Raw genomic sequence first — 25,188 nt, 5'->3', positions numbered from 1 at the left:
TCATTCTTGAAAATATCAACAAAACTGATTGAACTTCAGCTAGATTGATTAAGAGGAAAAAAACAGAAGACTCAAATTTTAAAGTAAGAAATTAAAGTTAGAACATTAATACAAATTCTTCAGAAATAAGATGGATAAGACAGTACTATGAACAATTGTACTCCAACAAATTGGATGACTTAAATGAAATGGACAAATGCCTAAAAAGAAAATGCTTGCCAGAACTAAATCATGAAGAAATAGAAAAATCTGAACAAACCTATAGTTAGTAAAGAAACTGAATTAGTAATCAATGATATCTTGTCAAGCAATAGAACCCTAGACCTGATGGCTTCACTGTGAGTTGTACTAAACCTTTAAAAAGAACTAAAACCAATGCCTAAACCTTTTCAAAAAACCTGAAGAGCAGGAAATACATCTCATTCTATGAGACCTACATTATTTTAATACTAAAGTCAGACAGGCACTATAAAGAAATTACAGAACATTATCCTTATGATATTCATGCAAAAATGTTCAACAGAATACTAGCAAATAGAATTCATCAGCATATTAGAAAATAATATACTGCATCCAGGTAGGATTATTCCTGGAATGCAAAGATGGTTCAACATACAAAAATAATCACATTAACACAGTGAACTGGGAAAACCCCTAATGATCATGTTAGCACTTTCAGCACTTGACAAAATTCAAAACTCTTTCATGATAAAAATACCCAACAGACCAGGAAACAATTTTAAGAAAGAAAAAAACAGCTGGAGGTATCCTACTTCCTTATTCCAAAATTTACTACAAAGCTACAGTTGTCAAAACAGTGTGGTACTGGCATACAGACATACTGAACAATAGAATAGAATAGAGAGCCCATAAATAAGTACCTGCATATATAGTCAAATGATTTTTGATAAGGGGGTCAGGACCATTCAGTGAGGAAAGGGCTATCTTTTCTGCAGTTGATGTTAGGAAAACTGGATTCTACATGAAGAAGAATGACAGTAGACCTTTACTTAATACCATGTACAAAAATTAACCTAAAATGGATCAGAGACTTAACTGTAAGACCTGAAACTATAAAACTCACAGAAGAAAATACAGGGCAAAATCTTTACAACATTGGACATAGTAAGGATTTCTTAGATATGACTCCAAAGACACAGGCAACATAAGGATTAAACAGACAAATTGTATTTCACAAACATTGAAAAAAATTGCTCATTAAGAGACACTATCAATAGAGTAAATATCAATCTTCAAAATAGAAGAAAATATTTGCAAATCACATATCTAATAACAGATTAATATCTAGAATATATAGAGAACTTCTAAAACTCAACAGAAACAACAACAACAAACCTGAGTAAAAGATAGCCAAAGAGAAGTGTCGGTTCATATCTTCTACCCATTTTTTGATATGATTATCTGTTTTGTGTGTGTTGAGTTTGAGGAGTTCTTTATAAATCCTGGATATCAACCTTTTGTCTGTACTGTCATTTGCAAATATCTTCTCCCATTCCATGGGTTGCCTTTTTGTTTTGTTGACTGTTTCCTTTGCTGTGCAGAAGGTTTTGATCTTGATGAAGTCCCAAAAGTTCATTTTTGCTTTGTTTCCTTTGCCTTTGGAGACATATCTTGAAAGAAGTTGCTGTGGCTGATATCGAAGAGGTTACTGCCTATGTTCTCCTCTAGGATTCTTATGGATTCCTGTCTCACGTTGAGGTCTTTTATCCATTTCGAGTTTATCTTTGTGTATGGTGTTAGAGAATGGTCGAGTTTCATTCTACATATAGCTGTCCAGTTTTCCCAGCACCATTTATTGAAGAGACTGTCTCTTTTCCATTGTATATTTTTTCCTGTTTTGTCGAAGATTATTTGACCATAGAGTTGAGGGTCCATATCTGGGCTCTCCACTCTGTTCCACTGGTCTATGTGTCTGTTTTTATGCCAGTACCACGCTGTCTTGGTGATCACAGCTTTGTAGTAAAGCTTGAAATCAGGTAACGTGATGCCGCCAGTTTTGTTTTTGTTTTTCAACATTTCCTTAGCAATCCGGGGTCTCTTCTGATTCCATACAAATTTTAGGATTATCTGCTCCAGCTCTTTGAAAAAGACTGGTGGAATTTTGATCAGAATGGCATTAAAAGTATAGATTGCTCTAGGAAGTATAGACATTTTAACAATGTTTATTCTTCCAATCCAAGAGCATGGAATGGTCTTCCATCTTTTTGTGTCTTCTTCAATTTCTTTCATGAGTGTTCTGTAGTTCCTCTAACTGTAGATCCTTTACACTTTGGTTAGGTTTATTCCCAGGTATCTTATGGTTCTTGGTGCTATAGTAAATGGAATCGATTCTCTAATTTCCCTTTCTGTATTTTCATTGTTAGTGTATAAGAAAGCCACTGATTTCTGTACATTGACTTTGTATCCTGCCACATTACTGAATTGCTGTATGAGTTCTAGAAGTTTGGAGGTGGAGTCTTTGGGGTTTTCCATATAAAGAATCATGTCATCTGCAAAGAGAGAGAGTTTGACTTCTTCCTTGCCAATTTAGATACCTTTTATTTCTCTTTGTGGTCTGATTGCTGTTGCTAGGACATCTAATACTATGTTGAACGAGAGTGGTGAGAGTGGGCATCCTTGTCGTGTTCCTGATCTCAACGGGAAGGCTGCAAGCTTTTTCCCATTGAGGATGATATTTGCTGTGGGTCTTTCATAGATAGATTTTATGAAGTTCAGGAATGTTCCCTCTATCCCTAAATTTTGAAGCCTTTTAATCAGGAACGGATGCTGGATTTTGTCCAATGCTTTTTCTGCATCAATTGAGATGACCATGTGCTTCTTTTCTCTTCTATTATTTATTTGTTCTATCACATTGATTGATTTGTGAATGTTGAACCATCCTTGTGACCCAGAGATGAATCCCACCTGGTCATGGTGGATAATCTTTTTATGTACTGCTGGATCCTGTTTTCTAGGATCTTGTTGAGAATCTTAGCATCCATATTCATCAGGATATTGGTCTGACAAATAAATGGCTATCAGACACATGAAAAAATGTTCATCATCACTAGCCATCAGAGAGATTCAAATTAAAACCACATTGAGATATCACCTTACAGCAGTTAGAATGGTCAAAATTAGCAAGACAGGAAACAACCTGTGTTGGAGAGGTTGTGGAGAATGGGGAACCCTCTTACACTGTTGGTGGGAATGCAAGTTGGTGCAGCCACTTTGGAGAACAGTGTGGAGATTCCTCAAGAAATTAAAAACAGAGCTTTCCTATGACCCTGCAATTGCACTGCTGGGTATTTACCCCAAAGATACAGATGTAGTGAAAAGAAGAGCCATCTGTACCCTAATGTTTATAGCAGTAATGGTCATGGTCGCCAAACTGTGGAAAGAGCCAAGATGTCCTTCAACGGACGAATGGATAAGGAAGATGTGGTACATATACACGATGAAGTATTATGCCTCCATCAGAAAGGATGAATACCTAACTTTTGTAGCAACATGGATGGGACTGGAAGAGATTATGCTGAGTGAAATAAGTCAAGCAGAGAAAGTCAAGTATCATATGGTTTCACTTATTTGTGGAGCATAACAAAAAACATGGAGGACATGGGGAGATGGAGAGGAGAAGGGAGTTGAGAGAAATTGGAAGGGGAGATGAACCATGAGAGACTATGGACTCTGAAAAACAACCTGAGGGTTTTGAAGGGGCGGGGGGTGGGAGGTTGGGGAAGCAGGTGGTGGGAAATAGAGAGGGCACATGTTGCATGGAGCACTGGGTGTGGTGCAAAAACAATGAATACTGTTACGCTGAAAATAAACAAATAATAAAAAAAAAAAGATAGCCAAAGAACTTGAATAGACATTTATGCAAAGAAAACATTCAAGTGATCAATAAGCATATAAAAAGATGTTCTTAAAAGAAAAATTAGGGCACCTGGGTGGCTCAGTGTGTTAAAGCCTCTGCCTTCAGCTCAGGTCATGATCTCAGGGTCCTGGGATTGAGCCCCACATTGGACTCTCTGCTCGGCAGGGAGCCTGCTTCTCCGATCTCTCTGCCTGCTTCTCTGCCTTCTTGTGATCTCTGTCTGTCAAATAAATAAATAAAATCTTTAAAAAAAATGATGTTCAACATCACTAATCTTTAGGGAAATGCAAATCCAAATCACAATGAGATATCACTTCACACCTGTTAGGATAGCTACTCTTCAAAAGCAGAAAATAATAAGTATTAGCAAGGATGTGGAGAAATTGGAACCCTAGTCCTCCATTGTGTGTAAAATGGTGCAACTGCTATGGAAACAGTATACTCAAAAAATTAAAAATAGAATTACTCTATGATCCAGTAATTCCATTTCTGAGTATATACACATGAAAATTTAAAGTGGGGTCTTAAGGAGATATTTGTACTACCATGTTCATGGCATCATTATTCACAGTAGCTAAAATGTGGAAACAAATCTATGTACGTCAACAGCTGAATGGATAACATTTGGCATGTACATATAATGCATTATCATTCAGTCTTAAAAAGGAAATTCTCACTTATTATACAAAATGGATGCAACTTGACATTATGTAAGTGAAATAAACCAATCATGAAAAGATGAATACATTGTGATTCCTTATCTAAGGTACTTAGGGTAGTCAGAATCTAGAGGCAGAAATTAGAATAGTGGTTGTCAGGGGCTGGGGAAAGGGGGAAATGGGGATTTATTGTTTCATGAATTTAGAGTCTCAGTTAAAGATGGCAGGAGTCCTGGAGATGGATGGTGGTAATGGGTACACAACAATATAAATATATTTAATAACACTGAATGGTATATTTAAATATTTATTAAGATAAATTATATGTAATGAATATTTTTTCACAACAAAAAAATTGAAAGGAAAAAAAAAAGGAGTACCAGAGGAAAACAAACATCCTTTTAAGTCATTATGCTCTAAGGTGAGATCAAAAATTTTACATTAATGTTATTTTAATATTTATGTTGATGTTTCACATAAACTTGAGTTACTGTTACACTGTTTGTATGATAGTTTTGTATAAAATTTGCCCTACTGCTCTACCTCCTTCTGTACTTTAAATATTAACATACTAGCATAAACACAACATTTTCTTTAGTATTTTCATTGAAGTTGCCTCAGGAGTTATATGTAAGTTGATATTGGAATCAAACATCCAAGTTGTATACATGATTATTATGTAGTAAAATCAGATGCCTTATCTACCATACAAAAACATTAAAAAATCAGTTGCGATGATAAGGGGAATTTGTATGATAAATTAGTAACACCAGCATTTATGTAATATGTCCAGGTAGTATTTACAAATATTATTTCAGTAATACCCGTAATATATGTTTTTTTAAAGATTCGTTTATTTATGAGTGAGAGAGAGCATGTACATAAGTGGGGAGGGGCAGAGGGAGAGAATCTTCAACAGACACCCTGCTGAGCATGGAGCCCAATAGAAGGCTTGATCTCATGAACAATGAGATCATGACCTGAGCCAAAAACAAGAGTTGGATGCTTAACTGACTGAGCCACCCAGGCACCCCACCCTTAAATATATTTTATCTGTAGTTATTTAAAAAACATTTTACAGATTTTAACAATGAACCAGTTCAATAAGTATATTATAAATATTGCCAATTCATTCCTTGCCTGGCTGGCTGAAAAGCCACTTTCCTTAGGTATCCTTATGTTCATCACCAATCACACTGGTGATTTTCGGTTAAAAACAATCAAGAAACATACAAACACACAGCTTTTGTTTGGTCACTTCTGGGCTATGGGCCTTGCTTTTCTTCTGCCTAGAATGTCCCACATTTAGGTCTAGACAGATTCACTCCCTCCCTCTATTAATCTCTGCTTAAATGTCACCCCTTCAGTGAGCTCTTTCCTGACCAATTAATAAAAAGGACTTCTCTTCTACCTGATCATTCAATTGTTCCATAGCCTCCTTGATTTTTCTTCTGAGTTAAAAATACTCTATTAATCTACTTACTCTTTATTATCCATCTCCCAAGTAGACTATGCATAGAGCCCCTTGAAGGCAGGATCTACTTTCTACATACTCCTGTATCTCATGCAGACAGAAGAGCAGGGGCTCATAATGATTCATTAAATAAATGGATGATTCATTGAATACACCTAAATGGTAGGGGGCTGTCTCTGCCAGCTGTTAATATTTCTAAGCAAGGGGCCCTTTCTGACTACTGGGGCTTTTTTTCATAAATACAAGACATCAGGAATATATACTTAAGAGAAGAAAGTCAGGTGAAAGGATATTCTTTCGGAAACGTGTAATATCTTCAAGCTGAAGTGAGGGTTACATTTTCAGTGACTGACAAAGTTACAGATGGAGCCTTTGCATAAGACAGTGAATGAAACAGAACCAACTGCAATAAGCTAGCTCATTTGCACTTTGTTGTTTTCATAAAACATACCCATCAATCAACTGAAACCAGCTGCTCAATTTTCAGAAGCTATGGGTGAAATTCTTTACGAAAAGGATAATAAACTCAAGATTAAAATACATGTGAAACTCTAATTCAGAATTGCCCTTCTAAGCTTTTATTAAACTAGCACAGAATAATTTAAAAAAAATTCCATTTTACTTTTGAATTTGTCCAGGGCTCTAATATCCTTCATGGGTCAAAGAAAAAGAAATCTTGTTTTTCTGAAGCTCTCATATTCTGCTTTTGATAAATTGATACAGTTGAGGCAGTCTTGAAGGGATTTTTTTTTTTTCAATTTAAAAATGCAGTTCTAATTGCAAGGATACAGGTCAATTACTACTCACCTATTTGACTCAATGCATGCCTGACAGTAAACTGCCTGATACACAAGCCCGTATCCAATGAGGCTTAGTCTTCTCACTACTCCTTAAGTGTGTGCCAACCACTTCTAGTGTTCTGTTAGTGTAGCTTTTTGTCACATTCTCAATCCTTTAGGGAATTAAGATTTTCAAAATAATTTTCTGTGACCAATTATCATACTCAAAACAGCCAGTTTTCCCTTTGTGAGACTTAGAAAATTCTGGACAACTTTGTTAGTGATGTTTGATCAGTGCTTTAGCTCCAGGTTTCTCCCATGTGAACTGACTTTTCTTATCCCCAAGTTATGAGACTAGAAACTACAGTGTCAGTTCCATGCTTTGCTCTTTATTTATATGGTGTGATAAATGCATCTGAAAAAAATGCATTCAGAACCAAAAGACGCCTATTTCTTCACTCCAGACGTGGATTAGCTATACATTAGCCACTTTCCCCTGTCTCAGATCAATCCCTACTATCAGAACACAGTTTATTTAGTAGCACTAATGGGACATCTAGATCTGCTTTTTTTCTTAAACTAAATCATTCTGCAAGGTCGATAGTCCCTGACTCTATAACTGGACCCATTATGTTAATTTTAATGGTTAGCCTGCAGATTCTCTGTCTAAAAAATCTGTTCTAAGAATGGGCTTGGTTTTAGAAGTAAATGACTCTGGTAAAATGATCCTGAACTCTTTCTGTAAGACTTGATCTGAAAGGACAGTGCAGAGCTAAGCCTTTATAATATAATATATAATAATATAATATAATGCCAAAGCATTATATTTGGGACTGTATTAGGTAGAGAGTTGAGCCACCACAATGTAACAAAATGATTGAGTTACAAAATAAATCATGTGTTCCCTGCTTTCAAAGTTCAAATCTGATAGGAAAGATAGACAGAAAAGCAACAAATAAAAAGAATATACAATAGACACACACAAACATAAATGGGAATTACAGAGGATGTGCCATCAAGCATCAGTAGGACTACAACAATCATATAAAATTGGATAAATAATCCACTCAGAGGGAAGAGAATGGGGAAAAAAAAAAGGTGTGACTATCTGAATGTGCATGGGATGTCTGGCGAATAGAAAATGGTCCATCTGGGGGACTGGGTGGCTCCGCTGGTTAAGCGTCTGATTCTTAGTTTTGGCTCAGGTCATGATCTCAGGGTGTTGAGATGGAGCCCAGCGCTGGGCTCTGTGCTCAGCAGGGAGTCTTTTGGGATCCTTTCTCGCCCTCTCTCTCCCTTGTCCCCTTCCCTGCTCACTCGCTCTCTCAAGTAAATAAATAAATCTTTAATTAAAAAAAAAGGGTGGAAAAAAATGGTCCATCTGATCTGGATTGTCTGCAATTGATACTCAAAGATTTTGAGGGTAAATGAGACTGGCTATCAATGTGAATGCAGGCTAAAAAACCAGATACCTTAAGGATTAGGCCAGTGGCTCTTAGACGTTGATATCTCTTAGAAATCCCAGGAAGCTCATTAGATGTATTTTCTGTTCAGTTCAAAAATTTCTGATTCAGTATGTTTAGGATGGATTGAGAATTCTGCATATTTAGCAAGCACCTCAGGAGATCTTGATTCAGAATACCCTTAGATCTGGTCAAGTTGGGTCCCTGCTGTAGGTACTCAACCAAGGGGCTGCCATGCTTTGGAGTGTATTTCTCAAAATTTTCTAAGCTCCCCTGCAGTGCCCGGGATGAACTGTGCTAACAGTATTGCACACACTGGGACCCACATATGCTTTGGTCCCAGTCACTCCCTTTTAGGATCCTTTTCAATTGCCTACCACAGACATGAGTTCAGTGCATACTCCAAGGAGTTCCTGTGGGGTTGTCTCATAGCTCCAGTATTTCTTCCATCCAGTCACGTGAGATTGGGATGCTATGATTGAGCTACAATAGAGCTGAAACTCTGATTTAAGATGACTCATACTCACACTGGACACACTAAGATCAGACTTCCAGTCTATTGACAGCCCTGACACTTGGACTTTTGCCCACGCATAGACTTGTGTGTCAGCTCTTGCCCTTCTGTTGACTCTTGCTTATCTGTGTTCTGACATCTACCCTCATAGTGCTCCCTCTGTTCTGAAGCACCTGAATGTGGCAGGGTTTGTGTGAGGCATCCTATATATTGTTCACACCTGAAATCCAAAAAGTTTGCCCATCTCCACCACTCCTTTCGTGCCATGGGTCAGAAGTCTTTCACAGGTAGCCACCAATTTCTCCATCATGCCAATGGGCCATTCTGATTGATAACCTTTCTTATCTCTGATTCATGTTGTTACTCCTGCCTCTTAGGTCAGTCTCAAGCCATGCCAGAGGAAGGACGGAAACTTAATTCAGTTGAACAAATATTTGTTGAGTGCCTACTAGGGTCCAGACATGATGCAAGATTTGGGAATACAAGGCTCAATTAAATCATGAACCCTACTCTTAAGGAAATCACAGTTTGTGAGGGATGGACACATAAGATAAATGAATAAAAATCAATGTGGTAGATTCTATAATCATAAGAAGCATGAATCATCACAGGTACATAAAAGAATAAGCGGTTAATTCTGCCCAGACTTGATTTAAATCAAACCAGAATATGTTTTTAAGTAAGCATTCATTCATTCAAGCTGTAAATACTTTTGTGTGTGCTTGTGCTATACCAGATGTTATAGCCAGTCACTGAAGATGGAGATAATTGTCAAAGAATAGCATGAATGACACAAAGTTATAAGCTGATACAAGTTGAATAAAATAAACCTTACTTAAGCTGTGGTCTTTCTCTGGTATATCGTCCTCATCTGTTAAAGATGAGAGCAATAATTTTTATAAGGATTATTGAATAAATGCAAGAAAAATGCAATGTTTCTGCATTTTTTTTAATTTTTTTAAAGATTTTATTTATTTATTTGACAGAGAGAGATCATAGGTAGTCAGAGAGGCAGGCAGAGAGAGTGAGAGGGAAGCAGGCTCCCCGCCGAGCAGAGAGCCCGACGTGGGACTCGATCCCAGGACCCCGAGATCATGACCCGAGCCGAAGGCAGCAGCTTAAATTATCTCAAGCCCTTGCTAGGGAAATTCACTTATTTAGAAGCTTTCCTTAGGTTACACTCTCCCTAATTACAACTTACAATGAACTTTCAAGTTCATTAAAAATTGATCCCATTGTCCTCCATGTTATTTCACTCAGCATACTCTCCTCCAGTCCTGTCTATGTTGATACAAAAGTTGGGTATTCATCCTTTCTGGTGGAGGCATAATACTCCATAGTATATATGGGCCATATCTTCTTTATCTATTTGTCTGTGAAGGGCATCTTGGCTCTTTCCACAGTTTAGTGACTGTGGCCATTGCTGCTATAAACATTGGGGTACAGATGGCCCTTTTTTCACTACATCTGTGTCTTTAGGGTAAATACCCAGTAGTTCAATAGCAGGATCATAGGGTAGCTCTATTCTTAATTTCCTAAGGAATCTCCACACTGTTTTCTAAAATGGCTGCACCAACTTGCATTCCCACCAACAGTGTAAGAAGGTTCCCCTTTCTCCACATCCTCTCCAACACTTGTTGTTTACTGACATTGGGAGATGGAGAGGAGAAGTGAGTTGGGGGTAACTGGAGGGGGAGACAAACCATGAGAGAGAGTGAGAAACAAACTGAGGGGTTTTTTTTTTAAAGATTTTTTTTTTAATTTATTTGACAGAGAGCACAAGTAGGCAGAGAGGCAGGCAGAGAGATAGGGAAGCAGAGAGCCCGATGTGGGGCTCAATCCTAGGACCCTGAGATCATGACCAGAGCCGAAGGCAGAGACTCAATCCACTGAGCCACCCAGGTGCCCCCAAACTGAGGGTTTTGGAGGGGAGGGGTGTTGGATGAGCCTGGTGGTGGGTATTAAGGAGGGCACATATTGCATAGAGCACTGGGTGTGGTACATAAACAATGAATTTTAGAGCACTGAAATAAAATAAAATTAAATTAAAAGAAAAAAGGGAAAAAAAAAAGAATTGATCCCCATTTGACTGATAAGTTCCTTGGCAAAGCTTTAAAAGCTGCAAATAATCTTAATGATGAGAATCTAGTTAAGTTACCATCCATTTTTATAAGTTTCTTTGTATATTTTATTAGCATATTTAATAACAAGTCTTTTCACTGAATGCTAACAGTCGAACATCCTTATACTTGAACTCAGTGAACTGTTGGCCTGTGTACCAGACTCATCTCATATTAGAAGAACTAATTCATTAAGCCAATACATAATTCCCTGTAATTTGTCTTGTTGGACACCTGAAATAATGTACTCTGAAAATGACAGCAGTTCTTATTATTATTGCCAACATTTTATTCAGCAGCTATAAAAGTACCCCCTAAACATAACATCACCATTACAAGAGGTTAATTAATATTATCATAGATTTGGGGGGCAATTTATTAACCTAATTTGCATAGCTTACCCAATGAGATTTGAGTGTTTGAAAATCATGACTCATGTGGGTGACTAGTTTAGAGAACAATTGATATAAGATGAAAAATTTAATTGCATTGAATTTATAAACCTTTTCTTGAATAGCCTTTGAAACATTTGACTGGTGATGAATCATGTCACAGAACAGTGGACCTTTCATTCCATTTCAACCCTGTGAGATAACAAAGACACGGTGGTCAAAATATTCATGATGTCATTTTTTTTAAAAGATTTTATTTATTTATCAGAGAGAGAGTGAGAGTGAGCACAGGCAGACAGAGTGGCAGGCAGAGACAGAGAGAGAAGCAGGCTCCCCGCGGAGCACGGAGCACGATGTGGGACTCGATCCCAGGACGCTGGGATCATGACCTGAGCCGGAGGCAGCTGCTTAACCAACTGAGCCACCCAGGCGTCCCATGATGTCATTTCTTCAAGTCAGTAAAATATGGGATCAGTTAAGAATGGTTAGCCATTTAAGCCTTTCTGAAATGACCAATTACTATTCTTTAAACCTATGTATTCTGGTAGTGACTTTCTTTGTTTTTCCACATATATCTCATATGTGACAAATATTTATATACTTCAAGTTTCATAGAACTTTATGTTCTGCTATCACTTTATTATTTTTTTTTAAGATTTTATTTACTTATTTGACAGACAGAGATCACAAGTAGGCAGAGAGGTGGGCAGGCAGAGAGAGAGGAGGAAGCAGGCTCCCTGCTGAGCAGAGAACCCGACACGGGGCTCGGTCCCAGGACGCTGAGATCATGACCTGAGCGGAAGGCAGAGGCTTTAACCCACTGAGCCACCCGGGTGCCCGTGCTTTCACTTTATAAAAGATTCCACTATCTTGGATTTGGGATATCTTTTGGCTTCCTCTCTCAAGGATGTTTTAATTAAAATTGTTTCCAAAAGAAACTGTTACATGAATGCTGTCTTTGAACTTCAGTTTTAAATGAGTGGTTACTGACAAGTGTAAGGATTTAACAAACAAAAATCCCGATGGTGTTTGTATTATCACCTTCAGCTATTTGCTATGGAGAGTAAAAGGCTAAATCCTTGATTCCAGAACAATTTAAGGCAAAAGTTTTCGCACTTGAAAGCATGTAAAAATCAGGTAATGGACCTAATACAATAAGGATTTCTAGGCCCTCAAAGACAGTGATCTCTTTAGTATGGAAGAAGATGCTAATGATTCTGAGCCATAAGGTAGATACATTGTTGTATGGAAAGGAGACAATGAATAGAACCTAAAATTACAGTATCTTTTTATACCTGGTAGTAAATTTTTCCCATGATTATATCGGTTTCATTGTTCTCTCTAAATTCTGGGAACGCTGACCACCAGTGTGGGGTGCAGGCAATCAAGGACAAAACTGGTATAGATTTGGAGTGTAGGAAAGTATCAGAGAACTTGATATTACTTTTTAATTTGTCCTTTTTCATTTCTACTTTTTGATGATGTTTTATAATGCACAAGAAATATAAGTAAAATCATAAGCTATGATATTTGTGACTAAACATATACATTAAAAGTGCATACTCAAAACTTCTCCTGAGGTTGAGAACAGTTTCAAAGGTTTAGAAATTGTCACTGTAGATTAAACCAGTCTAGATTATGTTTCCATAGTAAACACCACACAAATTCTGATCCTTAACACCAAAAAGTGCTATTTCTTGTATTTCACAATGTCTGCTGTGGGTCTGGGTGTCTCTCCAAGGCAACTGTACTCCATGTAGTGAATCAGTGGGGGAAGGTCTAGCATTCTGTAACTACTTCATCTTAAACACGTGGTCTCCTTAGATCTGGGCAGTAGAGAAAGAGAAAGAGAATTGTGCACAAGATCTTTATAATTTATCAGAAAAATAAAGCCCAGATTATGCCAAATTTTAAGGCAGTAGGGCCATGCAACCCTCCCATGTATGACAAATATAGGTAAGCAAATCAAATATCTACCATATACTTTAAACACAGATCTAAACTTTAATACAGTTTATCCAGTTCAAATGTATTATAAATGTATACATATTCACATACATGTACACATATATCAATGCTGGTGATAGAAATAGATACATTTATATGATAGTGAAAAATTAGTAAGTCTATCTTTCAATTAATATGCCATATTATAAAGTTAGAGCCTATAAGTTAGAGTAGCCTACATTTCTACCAGCTTATATTTGTTTTTATTTGAAAATCATCTTTTCATATATCAAATCATTAAGTAGGAAAGAGATAAAAATATTCCTCTCCACCCTATTTGACATTATGTAAAAACAATTGAAAACTACTCATCTTCCACATTATGATCATATTATATTAGAAGATAGAACTAGTTGGAAGAGAGAAAATTTGATTATAAGAAAACTTGGACTTTTGGCATTCCTGTTCTACAGAAGCAACCGAGGTATTTAAATTAGTATTTTTAAAAAAATATAGACAATTTACTGTCTTCTTATACCAAATTCCATCAGTTTAAAGGGACTTGGCTTTTCACAGCCAAGTTTTAAGCATGAGGAAATTGTAAATGAAAACATATTGTGTCCTCTGATCTTGGAGATGGCAACTTTTGCTACATAACTGGGTAGGAGTTGATCTCATTCTTTGGTTTCCCAGTTTTTGATGAAGAATTTAAATTTGCTATATTTTAACCAACGGTTAAAAAAATATTGCACAGCCTTGGTGAAAGAGCAGTGCTTCTTAACTGCATAACAACTTCATCAACAAATAAGAGTCTGCTTCCTGCAGTGAAGCCACAAAAATGTTGAAAGACGCTAGCTTTTTGCAGGATGCACAAAGATCTCTGTTCAAGTCACTTTTGGACCGTTTTCCTTCTTTGTGGTGACAGTGGTTGTCTGGCTGTGTGGGCGTACATTTAAAACACATCTTAAAGATTTTTTAATAATGCATTCTTGGGCAGAAAGGGAAAATAATTTTTCCCTATGCTATAAGCATTTAATGCATTTCTCTGATGACTTTTTTGTTTTTGTTTTTTGTTTCTGACAATTCAAGATTGATTAAATAGAGGCATAAAGAGGAGTTTTGAAAGAAAGTAGACAGAAATACCTGAATCTTTTTGTTGTTATCAAGCTTATTTTATATTCAGTTTTTGTTGGTGCTATACAATCTGTAATGGTAAAGCCAAGATCACGACTGGAATTATTCATAGTGAGTTAAACAAGCCACACTCACATATCTTGAAGGTCTTTCATCTGGTGATAACAGGTCCATAGCATTTACTTGTTCATTCTTTCCCTAAATTCCACTTGATACCATCAGTGATAATATGTTTCCAGCTTTAAATAATTATCATCCAAGAGAAAAGAAAAAAAAAAAGAAAAGAAAGATTCTTCTAGGTCAGACTTTCTAGAGGACAAGTATCTTGAGTACTGTCATGACCTACTTATACTGATTATATGATTTGGTGATGACTTCAGCAAATTTTCCCTGGAGAGTTTCCTTCCGATCTGCATCTTTCATAGCAATTTAGGTCTGTATGAAAGCAAACAAACCTGGTCCATTTCTATTCCTTCTTTTATTTTAGAAGCAAGTTTCACGTTCCTCAGTAAAATCATCTAGAGGTTAACATCGATATATTATGAACTGTTTTCTAAGCTTACCTTGTCGTATGTCTAATGTATATTTTTAAATAAATCAATGTGATCTTTTAAATCTCCTTAAGCTTATCATGAAATTTTGATCTGCTTTCTCACCTAGTAAATCTGAAATTCACCTATTTACCTCTAGGCTGGATTATAATTTAGGTAAAATGAGAGGTGTGTTAATTTCTTAAGCATATAAGATTTCATAGATTAAAACCAAACGTTTAGTTGAAATTACTTTCCCCAGACTCTTAAATTTTATATTCTGTGATTTTTAAAACAGATAATTCTTGTATCATTCTTAGGGAACTTTCTTGACTATAGATCTTTATTTTTAGGAAGCTTATTCCTCATTAATGGTCTAAATTACTCAAATTCAAATGCACCAGTTTTTGTACCATTTGACCAGATACTAAGTAATTACTATTACTAAGTAATTAGTACTAAGTAGTAATTAGAAATACAAAGTAATCCTTAACCTCCATATAGATCTTTTCTCACCTCCAAGCAAATTAATTGTAATTTCTTAATTTCTATTATTATTATTTTTTAAAGATTTTATTTATTTATTTGACAGAGAGAGATCACAAGTAGACAGAGAGGCAGGCAGAGAGAGAGGAGGATGAAGGCTCCCTGCTGAGCAGAGAGCCCGATGTGGGGCTCGATCCCAGGACCCCAGGATCCTGACCTGAGCCGAAGGCAGAGGCTTTAACCCACTGAGCCACCCAGGTGCCCCTCTTAATTTCTATTATTTAGACAGTCAACAAAATGCTTTATCATCACATTTTCAGTTTTCCTGATTTCTTCTTGTGAACTTCAGTCCTGGATGAATGCGAGGATAAAACAAATGACTTCACATTGAGTACTCAGCTGCAGTACTCCAACACTCCAATTTATGGCTATTTAGCCTCTTCTACATGGTCTTTAGTTCACGATTTTTAAATATTATCTTTTCTTGCCATATCGCCTCCAGGGAAAATTTAACAAAAGGAACCGGCAATATTTTGCTCAGCCACTTAGAAAGCTTTCTTAATATTATGGAGAAACAGTATAATAAAATTGATCCTTGGGATGGTATATCAAGGCTATGCTCTCACAAAAATCTTGTATACTCCACTGCTAAATGCGTGGATACATAAAAAGCAGAACTGCATTTAGGCTGAAGAAGTTCCTTGATTCTGGAAGTTGTCTGAATACAAGGTGTTGTTTCCAGAGTCCTTAGCAAGGGTTTCCTTCCCAAGAGCTTCATGAGGAGGGTCACTTGTAGCACTGCAGTGCAAAGCTGAGAGAACTGACCCCTTCTGATTCAGGCCCACTGCTGGAACCAGCTTAGCTCATGCTTATTGAGTATCTACTCTGGGTCAAATGTTTATATACCTTATCTCACCTAATGCTCACATCAGCCCTGAACAATATATCATGATAATCTTAAATTCACACATTAGGAAATAAAAGTTCAGAGGCATTGCATGATTCAAGGTCACATGGCCAGTGACCATGGCCTATCTGTCTGCAAAGTCAATACCTTCACTTTTTATCCTCTATTGCCTGTGCTTTGTGAATCCTTCCAGGGTCACGCTGAGTTTGTACCTCTTGTGATCTCCTCCCCCTACTCAAACCAAGTGACAGTTCCCAGGAATTTATTATTAACCATCTCTATTTGTGAAATTTTAACACGTTTTGAACTGAGGACAAAGGACTTTGTATAAAGTGAACTAAATGATTTTTTTTTTAATCCCTCAAGCTGTAAATTAACACAAATTTAAATGGCAACTATCAAGCACTGAAATAAAACACCTAAAAGGCAATTATGCTAAACTGTAGTCTCTTTATTAGAACAAAAAATAATGAGAAACATAAAGTAATTATCGATTGCAGGGAACATTGTATCTCCTGCCCTCAGGAGGTGTATTTTAACTTGGTGGAGTACATCATGTTCAGATTAAAATATTCTGCTTACAGTAAACATTTTTACTTATAAATATATTTCAGGGTTAATTATCCGAAGCTACTACTGTCATACACAAAAAACCAATATTTTCAGATTGTATCTTGATATTTAAGCAAGACCCAAAGCAGCAATAAAGTTATACAAAGTTGGAGAAACTATCCAGATCTTTCAATTCGGTGTGCTTTAATAACCTGGAGTTATTGTAAAGCTGTCTAGTTAATTCCAAAGGAGTGGCTATCATAAATTTAGAGTGGGAATAATCATCTTAAAACAGAGGAGATAGAAAATAACCGTATATTTCCAAAGGGCAATGTTTTTCTCTTAAAAATTTCCTGGCTTTAAAAAATAGTTTAATTTCATTTGACAAAGTTCACTAGTTGACTAGTAAACAGAAGTGCAAAAGTGGATTCAAATAACTTTAAAATATTGAACAATAAGTGAGATCACAAAATATTTCTCCTTGGCTGCCAACTTTTTCTTTGTTTTAGGAGTACAATCCAGTTCACAGTTAAAGTGTTCTGGCTTTTCTTTGAAAACTACTTATTTGCTTCTTGACTACAATCATGTGCTTTCAATTTCTTTTGCATTTTACCACTTACTTTCTACAGCATTCTTTTATGGATGAATGACTGCCTGGCAAAATAGAAACTGAACCACAGTATGTAATTAAGTTCTTTGCACAATGGAAGTTAGTCATCGACACAATTAAACCACTGGCTTCAGAATCCAGCACTGAAGGAATGAACGGTATAACCAAAGAGGATTCGTTCCAATAAGATTTTCCTAAATTGTAGGATTGAAGAGATCTGCCTGCTTTTTTTGGTGTCCAGACAAAAATCCAAAATAAATTCTCCTTCCAAATCTGAAAAGAACTCATGTCAGATGATCTCGTTTCTTCTATTTTTTTCGCAGTTTTTCTTTTTTTTTTTTTTACTTCAAAATATTGGTGACCAGGTAAAATAATTTAGAGATATTGTTTTTCAAACCCTAGCCAAAAAGTCCTAAACATATAATATCTACTTTTTTAAGATTTATTTTTTATTTATTTTTTATTTTTTTGACAGATAGAGATTACAAGTAGGCAGAGAGGCAGGCAGAGAGAGAGAGAGGAGGAAGCAGGCTCCCAGCCAAGCAGAGAGCCCGATGCGGGGCTCGATCCCAGGACCCTGGGATCATGACCTGAGCCGAATGCAGAGGCTTTAACCCGCTGAGCCACCCAGGCGCCCCAATATCTACTTTTTTAAACAAAGAATGATTTAATAATATTTTATTATTTTAAAGTAATGCATAATGCAGTAAGTGTAATAAACTATAATATGCAATAGTCAAATATAGTTTAATGTTTCATTTCTTTAGATTATAAGTAACACTTAGGTTTTTTTTTTTTTTTTTTAGGAAGGTTCGTTTTTTTTTTTTTTTTTTTTTTTTTTTTTTTTTTTTTTTTATGTATCCCATTTATTGATTTGTGTATGTCGAACCATCTTTGTATTCCAGAAATGAATCCCACTTGATCATGATATTTTTAATACACTGCTGAATTTTCTTTGTTAGTTTGTGTGTGTGTGTGTGTGTGTGTGTGTTTGTGTGTGAGTCTGTGGAATTTTTTTTTTTACCCCCTTTTATTAATTTTTTCAGCGTAACAGTATTCATTCTTTTTGCACAACACCCAGTGCTCCATGCAAAACGTGCCCTCCCCATCACCCACCACCTGTTCCCCCAACCTCCCACCCCTGACCCTTCAAAACCCTCAGGTTGTTTTTCAGAGTCCATAGTCTCTTATGGTTCGCCTCCCCTCCCCAATGTCCATACCATAAATGACTCTTAATCTCACAAAACAAACTGGGGGTTGCTGGGGGGAGGTGGGATTGGGAGAGGGGGAGCGGGCTAACACTTAGGTTTTTTAAACATTTTTAGCTTTGGGGCACCTTGGTGGCTCAGTTAGTTAAATGCCTATAGGTCATGATCCCAGGATCCTGAGATTTAGTCCAACATCACATCCGACTCTGCTTAGTAGGGAGCCTATATCTCCCTTTCCCTCTCTGCCTGCCACCCTGCCTGCTTATGCTTGTTCTCTCTCTATCTTCTGACAGATAGATTTAAAAAAAAAAATTAATTGCATTTAGTTTTAGTTAAAAATGATTTATTTAGGAATGTTCTAGAACTGTTCTAACTTCAGACACAAAATTCAGTTTCAAGTTGATGGTCAAACATGTACCTAGTTTTTTTTTTTTTTAAAGATTTTATTTATTTACTTGACAGAGAGAAAGATCACAAGTAGGCAGAGAGGCAGGCAGAGAGAGAGGAGGAAGCAGGCTTCCTGCAGAGCAGAGAGCCCAATGCGGGGCTCGATCCCAGGACCCTGAGATCATGACCCGAGCTGAAGGCAGCGGCTTAATCCACTGAGCCACCCAGGCGCCCCTGTACCTAGATTTTTAAAATGTAACAGAAAGCCATTGAGTGGCTGTAAATGTACTGGAAGGAAAAAGGAAACAATTAGGAGGTATGGTTTAGTTTTGAAATTTTTATATTTTAAAGTGAGACATAAGAGTAAAAATCTTGAAGAGGAAACAAGGTCCATTAATCAATTCATAAAGATATTTCTAATTATCCCTTGCCCTATGATCATATTATTATTTTACATTAATAGGTTCTAGTTGGAGCACCTGTCAATTCAGATGAAAGTATAAAATGTAGAGTCACACATTTAAATAGATGCCATTAAGTTGTAATAATATTTAGTATTTCAGTGACTCACTTGTTGATATTGATATCGTGTCTAAAGGCTTATATGTAAACAAGACTGAGTCTTACATGATCTTACTGCTTGTAAGTTACCCAGAAAATTCCTCCTTTGATATATTTGCTCTAAAGTTTTCATTGAATAACTAGCACATACAGACTTGACCATAGTCAGATATATAAAAACATAATTATCGAGAGAACTTCAAAGTATGCTGCAATTAGTATTTCTGATATGATTTCTGATGAGGCATTTGTTTTTCCTTTGATGGAGGATCCTAAGTTATTTTTTAGTTAATATCAATTGAGTGTGGTACCTGAGTTACTCCTATAAACATTAAAGCATTTTATGAAATTTGAATTTGGGACAGGAAGAGGGTACCCATTAAATTGCAGGAAGGAAAATAGAAGAAATAAGGAAACACTGTAAGCACAAATTGGTTTTGAAATTTTTGTTTTCAAATTGCCTATGATCATCCTGCTTCTGCCTCTCACTGGAATGCATCATTCTTGGCTTTTTCTTTAGGACATTAAAATCCTGTTTCCTCTTCTCTAATGTTACTATTTCGTCATAGAAATTGCTCAGTGTTTTGCTATCACTATTTTCTCCAAGGAATTTATCTGTTAATGCATTAGTGAATACCTGCAGATTAGTAAATGGCCTCTATAGAGAGAGGAAGAAAGGCATTCTGCCTGATAACATAGCTCTCAAAAATGCGAGAACTTTCAGGCCTTGAGTGTTCTTGTTGGAGTATCTTTTGACACAGAATTTTCCTTTTGCACGTGGGAGGCAGACAGCCACTTACTTGATCTAAAGCAAGGGAAAAGCAACATCTGGCTTCAGGGTTGATATTACTCAGACCATCATCTAATTTGGTTTCAATAAGGCCAGAGTAATCTGAGTCACTGAAGAATAGAGTGGAAGATATAATTAACTATCCCATGATCAAGTTAGAGAGTGACACAAGTGGGTTGTAAGAGAGAACAGAGATTAAAAAAATAGTCTGCATTGGATAAAACATTGGCAGAATGGCACTTACTGGTTTAGTTGCTCATTCCAAAGTATCAGTTGAAGAATGAGATGGGATGGCTGCAAGGAGTGGTCATGAAGAGCCATCAGCATGATGTCCAGGTTTGTGGGCTGAGGTTTGGTCAAGAAACTGCAGTCAGAAGAAGATAGCAGGGACAACATCAGAGCACGGTTCTTCTGCCCAGTGACCTGAATCTTTGCATTCTGGCAGCAAAGGTCTTTCTTCGCCCCAGTGGAAACACCACCAAGATTCATGCATGGCTCCTCACATGAATTCTTTTTGAGTTAATACATTCACTCTTTCATGCTTCTGCCCTAAAATTAATTATTGGGTGATTGTCATGTGTCACCTGTTACAAGATGTGAATCTTGATATATAAGAGGATATCAAGATATCAAGTTATATTCTACCTAAAGGGAGAAATAGGTACCTGAATGGCTCACTACCAGGGGCTTGGGGAAAATATGGAAGGCCCATGTAAACTAGACTCAGGGGATTGGTTAGATTTCAGGAAGTTGGGGCTCCTCAGCAGTAATGAAAGACAAGGAAGAGTAAGATGAAGAAAGACCAGAATGCTCCAGGGACTAGCCCCTGCAAGGCCTTTCTCTACAGGAGAAGAGTGGGAGTCTGATCATTTACAATTGGAGTGTGCAGGAGGACTGCAACCGTCAGACCCCACGGGGTGCCTGATGGCTTCAACAGAAACTTGAAGTTTATCCTCTAGCTACTAGAAAGCCCTTGAAGAATTTCAAGTGCAGAGGTAACACCTTCAGATTCACCTTTTGAAAAGGTTCTTCCAGGCACAGTGAAGAAAATTTCTGGAGGGGACAAGATTAAGGGTAGGGAAACAGTTGGGCAGGGGTTGTTGTCAGGAGAAACAACAAGGATTTACATCTTTTTAAAGTGGAGACCGTGTAGATTACACGTATTCCATAACTTCTAATGGATGTTAAATATCATGTCCATTACTTTAGAGACTTGGTTGCTCCTTTTTACACTTAAGAAAGTGTGATTTTTCCCTTTTTTGCTTTAAATTAACTCACAATTTCTGGACAAACACTGTAATGGACTCTGTCAGATATGGATAAACCTTAGTCAAGAGAAGATATCTTCACCAAAAAAGTTTATATTTATATGAAGTAAATAGGAAATTCATAAATTAAGTATCATATTCTAAACACCTTTTAATAATTAATTTCAAGAGTGAGATTTTGTAAGAAATGTTCCTTCTAAACCAATGCTTACTTACCAAGAATACTGAAGGATTCATGCTTTTGTGGATTGCTATTCAATTGCACAGGTAGTTTGACCACTTACACAAAAAATAGTACATTAGCAAAAGCTCAATTATCTTGTTTCTACATCTATATTGCTTGACAGATTTTCTGTAGTAGAACTTTTATATATCAAAATAAAATTATTTTAAGAAATGAAGAGGGGAGCTTGGGTGGCTCAGTGGGTTAAAGCCTCTGCCTTCAGCCCAGGTCATGATCTCAGGGTCCTGGGATTGAACCCCACATCGGGCTTTCTGCTCAGCAGAGAGCATGCTTCTCCCCCCACCCCACACTGCCTACTTGTGATCTCCGTCTGTCAAATAAATAGGTAAAATCTTAAAAAAAAAATGAAGAAATACATTGAAATGAACATTTATATAACATCAAGCAGAACAAAAATCAGAATGTTACTCCTAGAGAGTAACTGCAATCCTACCTTCTGTTAGTTTATCTTATAGTAAAATCATTAATTCTAAATTTTATATTATAGGTGGACCATATTAAACAATGTAAGAGCCTGGGCTTAAAAATCAAAATACATGGGTTGGAATTTTGGTTTCTTTTTTTGGTAGTATATGAAAATATGATCATCATTTTGGGATTTCAGATAAGATAAATTAGGTGAGGTTTAAAATTCTTTTCACTTCTAGATTACTATGGTTTTTTTGGACTTTAATCATGTATGCATTTATAAATGTATAGATTACTTATTAAGGAAAAATACCATAAGGCTTGCTAGTAGCCACAGTCTTGTAAAATACAAGCAATTTATATGAAATTTCTTCTAGACTGCTACCAGGTATCTCACATCATTTGCAAGCTAAATGCTTGCATAGATTCTGTCCAGTATATAAGGATATTCCCAGTAGCTGAGCAATTTGCATGTTTCAGTAACACTAGAATAAAGTCTCTGAGAGGCCATGACAGCTAGGATCACAGCTAAGATAAATCAAACATTTTTCTGTGCATGTGATCTTCAGAGCTAAGGACTAATATGCATTTTGAAAATAAAAATGTGCCTTGGAAAAGGTCATGTTTTTAACACAAAATATGAGCCTTTTGGTTTTGTATACTCTCCAAGTTTTCCCCATTTTTTCAAGAATAGATGTTTCCACCATCTCTCTAATCAAGCATTATAACTGTCCTTGTTTGCATTGAATAAGAATCTCTGAAGGACAACTAAATCAAGTATAGTCAATGGGGGGTGGAATGAAATTTAGATGTCAAAATCCAGAGGTTCACTCTTGAAAATTAAGTTTGTAGGTATATAAATTAAAATGTCCAAGGACTGATCAAGTAATTGAGGGTCTATAGACTTGTGAACAGGTCTTGGTAGGACCTAGATGATGATGATGATGACGACGATGAGGATGATGATGACGATGTTGATGATGAGTGTGTGTGTTTTCTAGTCATAGAGTTTTAAAGTTGGGGGGCCATATTAAAAATCAGAAATTTTCTTATAACAATTCAGGTATTACTCTATTTTTGAAAACCAAGAATGACATGGAGCTGGAGACAGGCTTCTGTTTTGGCACTCATTTACATTTATTTGAGACCTATAGAGATTTGAATTTGAAGCACAATTTGGGACCAACTCAAAGATTTCTTGTCTTCTTGACTAACTTATCAGGATTCCAGAAATACAGTGAAGAATTTATGAAATTGTCAAATATACACAGGGCCAAAAGCTAGCAAGTTAGACTTCAATTATAGTGATGGTTGTTTAGATTCCAACATTTCTTACTCAAGAAATTAGACATTTCTCACTCCTGAAAATCAGACATCCTTCATGAATGCACTAACCTGGAGCCTACCTCATCTCTTAGAAATATGAGAAATTATTGAGACATACTCAGTAACTATATGAATCATTATGCAAGGTTCGTGACATATGTTTTCATTGTTTATAAATAATTTTTTGTTTGTTTCAGTAACTTATTTCTAGCAGGTGAGATGCATGTTAGTTGAATTCACCAGAGGTGATAGTACTGTAACCCAGAGTAGGTCTTCATTACAACAGACTATGAGGATTGTAAAAGACAAAGAGACAATGAAAGAGAGATTTTGAAGATGCCATACTCAATCATGCCTATAGTTTTTTTTTAATTAATTAATTTATTTATTTAGTCCCATAGTTTTATACTGGAACATCCATGGTTATCACAAGAAGCAAAAATCTGAAAATATATATTTTGAGAAAACATTTGGGAAGAAAACACTATAGTGTAGCCAAGTAGAATTTTTGAAATTTTATTTTGAAAGAAAAATACTTTAAGCTCTTTTGTTGGAAGACTTCTCAATTGTCATATAAGCCTCTTACCAAGTTTGTTTTTGTGAGCCAGGACAAATAGACAACATATTTTTTTTAAAGACAGCAAAGAGCAAATACTTTTCTTACCATAGACAATGAATTAAGACTGTAACTACTCATCTCTGCTTTGCAAAAGACAACATTCACCAAAAGTGTATTAATAAGAGGCGCCTGGGTGGCTCAGTGGGTTAAAGCCTCTGCCTTCAGCTCAAGTCATGATCCCAGGATCTGGGATCCAGCCCCGCATCAGGCTCTCTGCTCAGCAGGGAGCCTGCTTCCTCCTCTCTCTCTGCCTGCCTCTCTGCCTACTTGTGATCTCTGTCTGTCAAATAAATAAATAAAATCTTTAAAAAAAAGTGTATTAATAAATGTTTTTGAATTTTAACACTAAAGAAATTTTTTCCTTATTTTGATTCTTGTGTTTGTGCTCTTTTTAAAGTCATGCAATAGTCTAGTAGTCATTAGCTCGGAAATGGTGCTGACATCTATTTTACCAACATCACTATTTCAAAAGTTCAGAAAGCATAAAAAGTACATAAAAATGTATACATATGTTTTTTAAAAATTAGATATGTAAAGCTCTTTGGGAAAATATGTCCTGTGGTTTCGTTCTGTTGAATTATTTTTCAAAAAAAGAATAGAAAATACATGCACACTTAAGATAGACAGTTTTTCATTGTCAGTTTTAAGATAATAATAGGAAACATAATTTTATGAGTCATAGCCTGCTTGACTTTAATCCTTTTAGACATTGCAACCATTTGATTAAGTGCTATATGAGCATTCTCCTCCAACACTCTCAAAGTGTCATCTGTCATAGCCTTGCTGTCACAGCCATAATATATGACTGTCTAATGATATTAGAACCAAGAAATATGATGTTGGGTTTGGCATTTCAGATCAAAATGTTTCTTTACTGTAAACCATGTAGCATGGTCCCTGTGTACATAATGAAAGAAAAAATATCAATTGAGA

General features: G+C 36.3%; 1 pseudogene; it reads left to right on the top strand.

Annotated features, from left to right (window-relative positions):
- LOC123940771 overlaps positions 1-25,188 on the top strand; it is a 54,176-nt pseudogene that overhangs the window by 16,776 nt on the left and 12,212 nt on the right.

The sequence above is a fragment of the Meles meles genome, chromosome 4 (genome assembly GCF_922984935.1).
Source record: "Meles meles chromosome 4, mMelMel3.1 paternal haplotype, whole genome shotgun sequence".
In the NCBI taxonomy this organism is placed as follows: Eukaryota; Metazoa; Chordata; class Mammalia; order Carnivora; family Mustelidae; genus Meles; species Meles meles.
The sequence above is the reverse complement of the archived record's forward strand: the minus strand, read 5'-3'. Positions and strand labels throughout refer to the sequence as shown.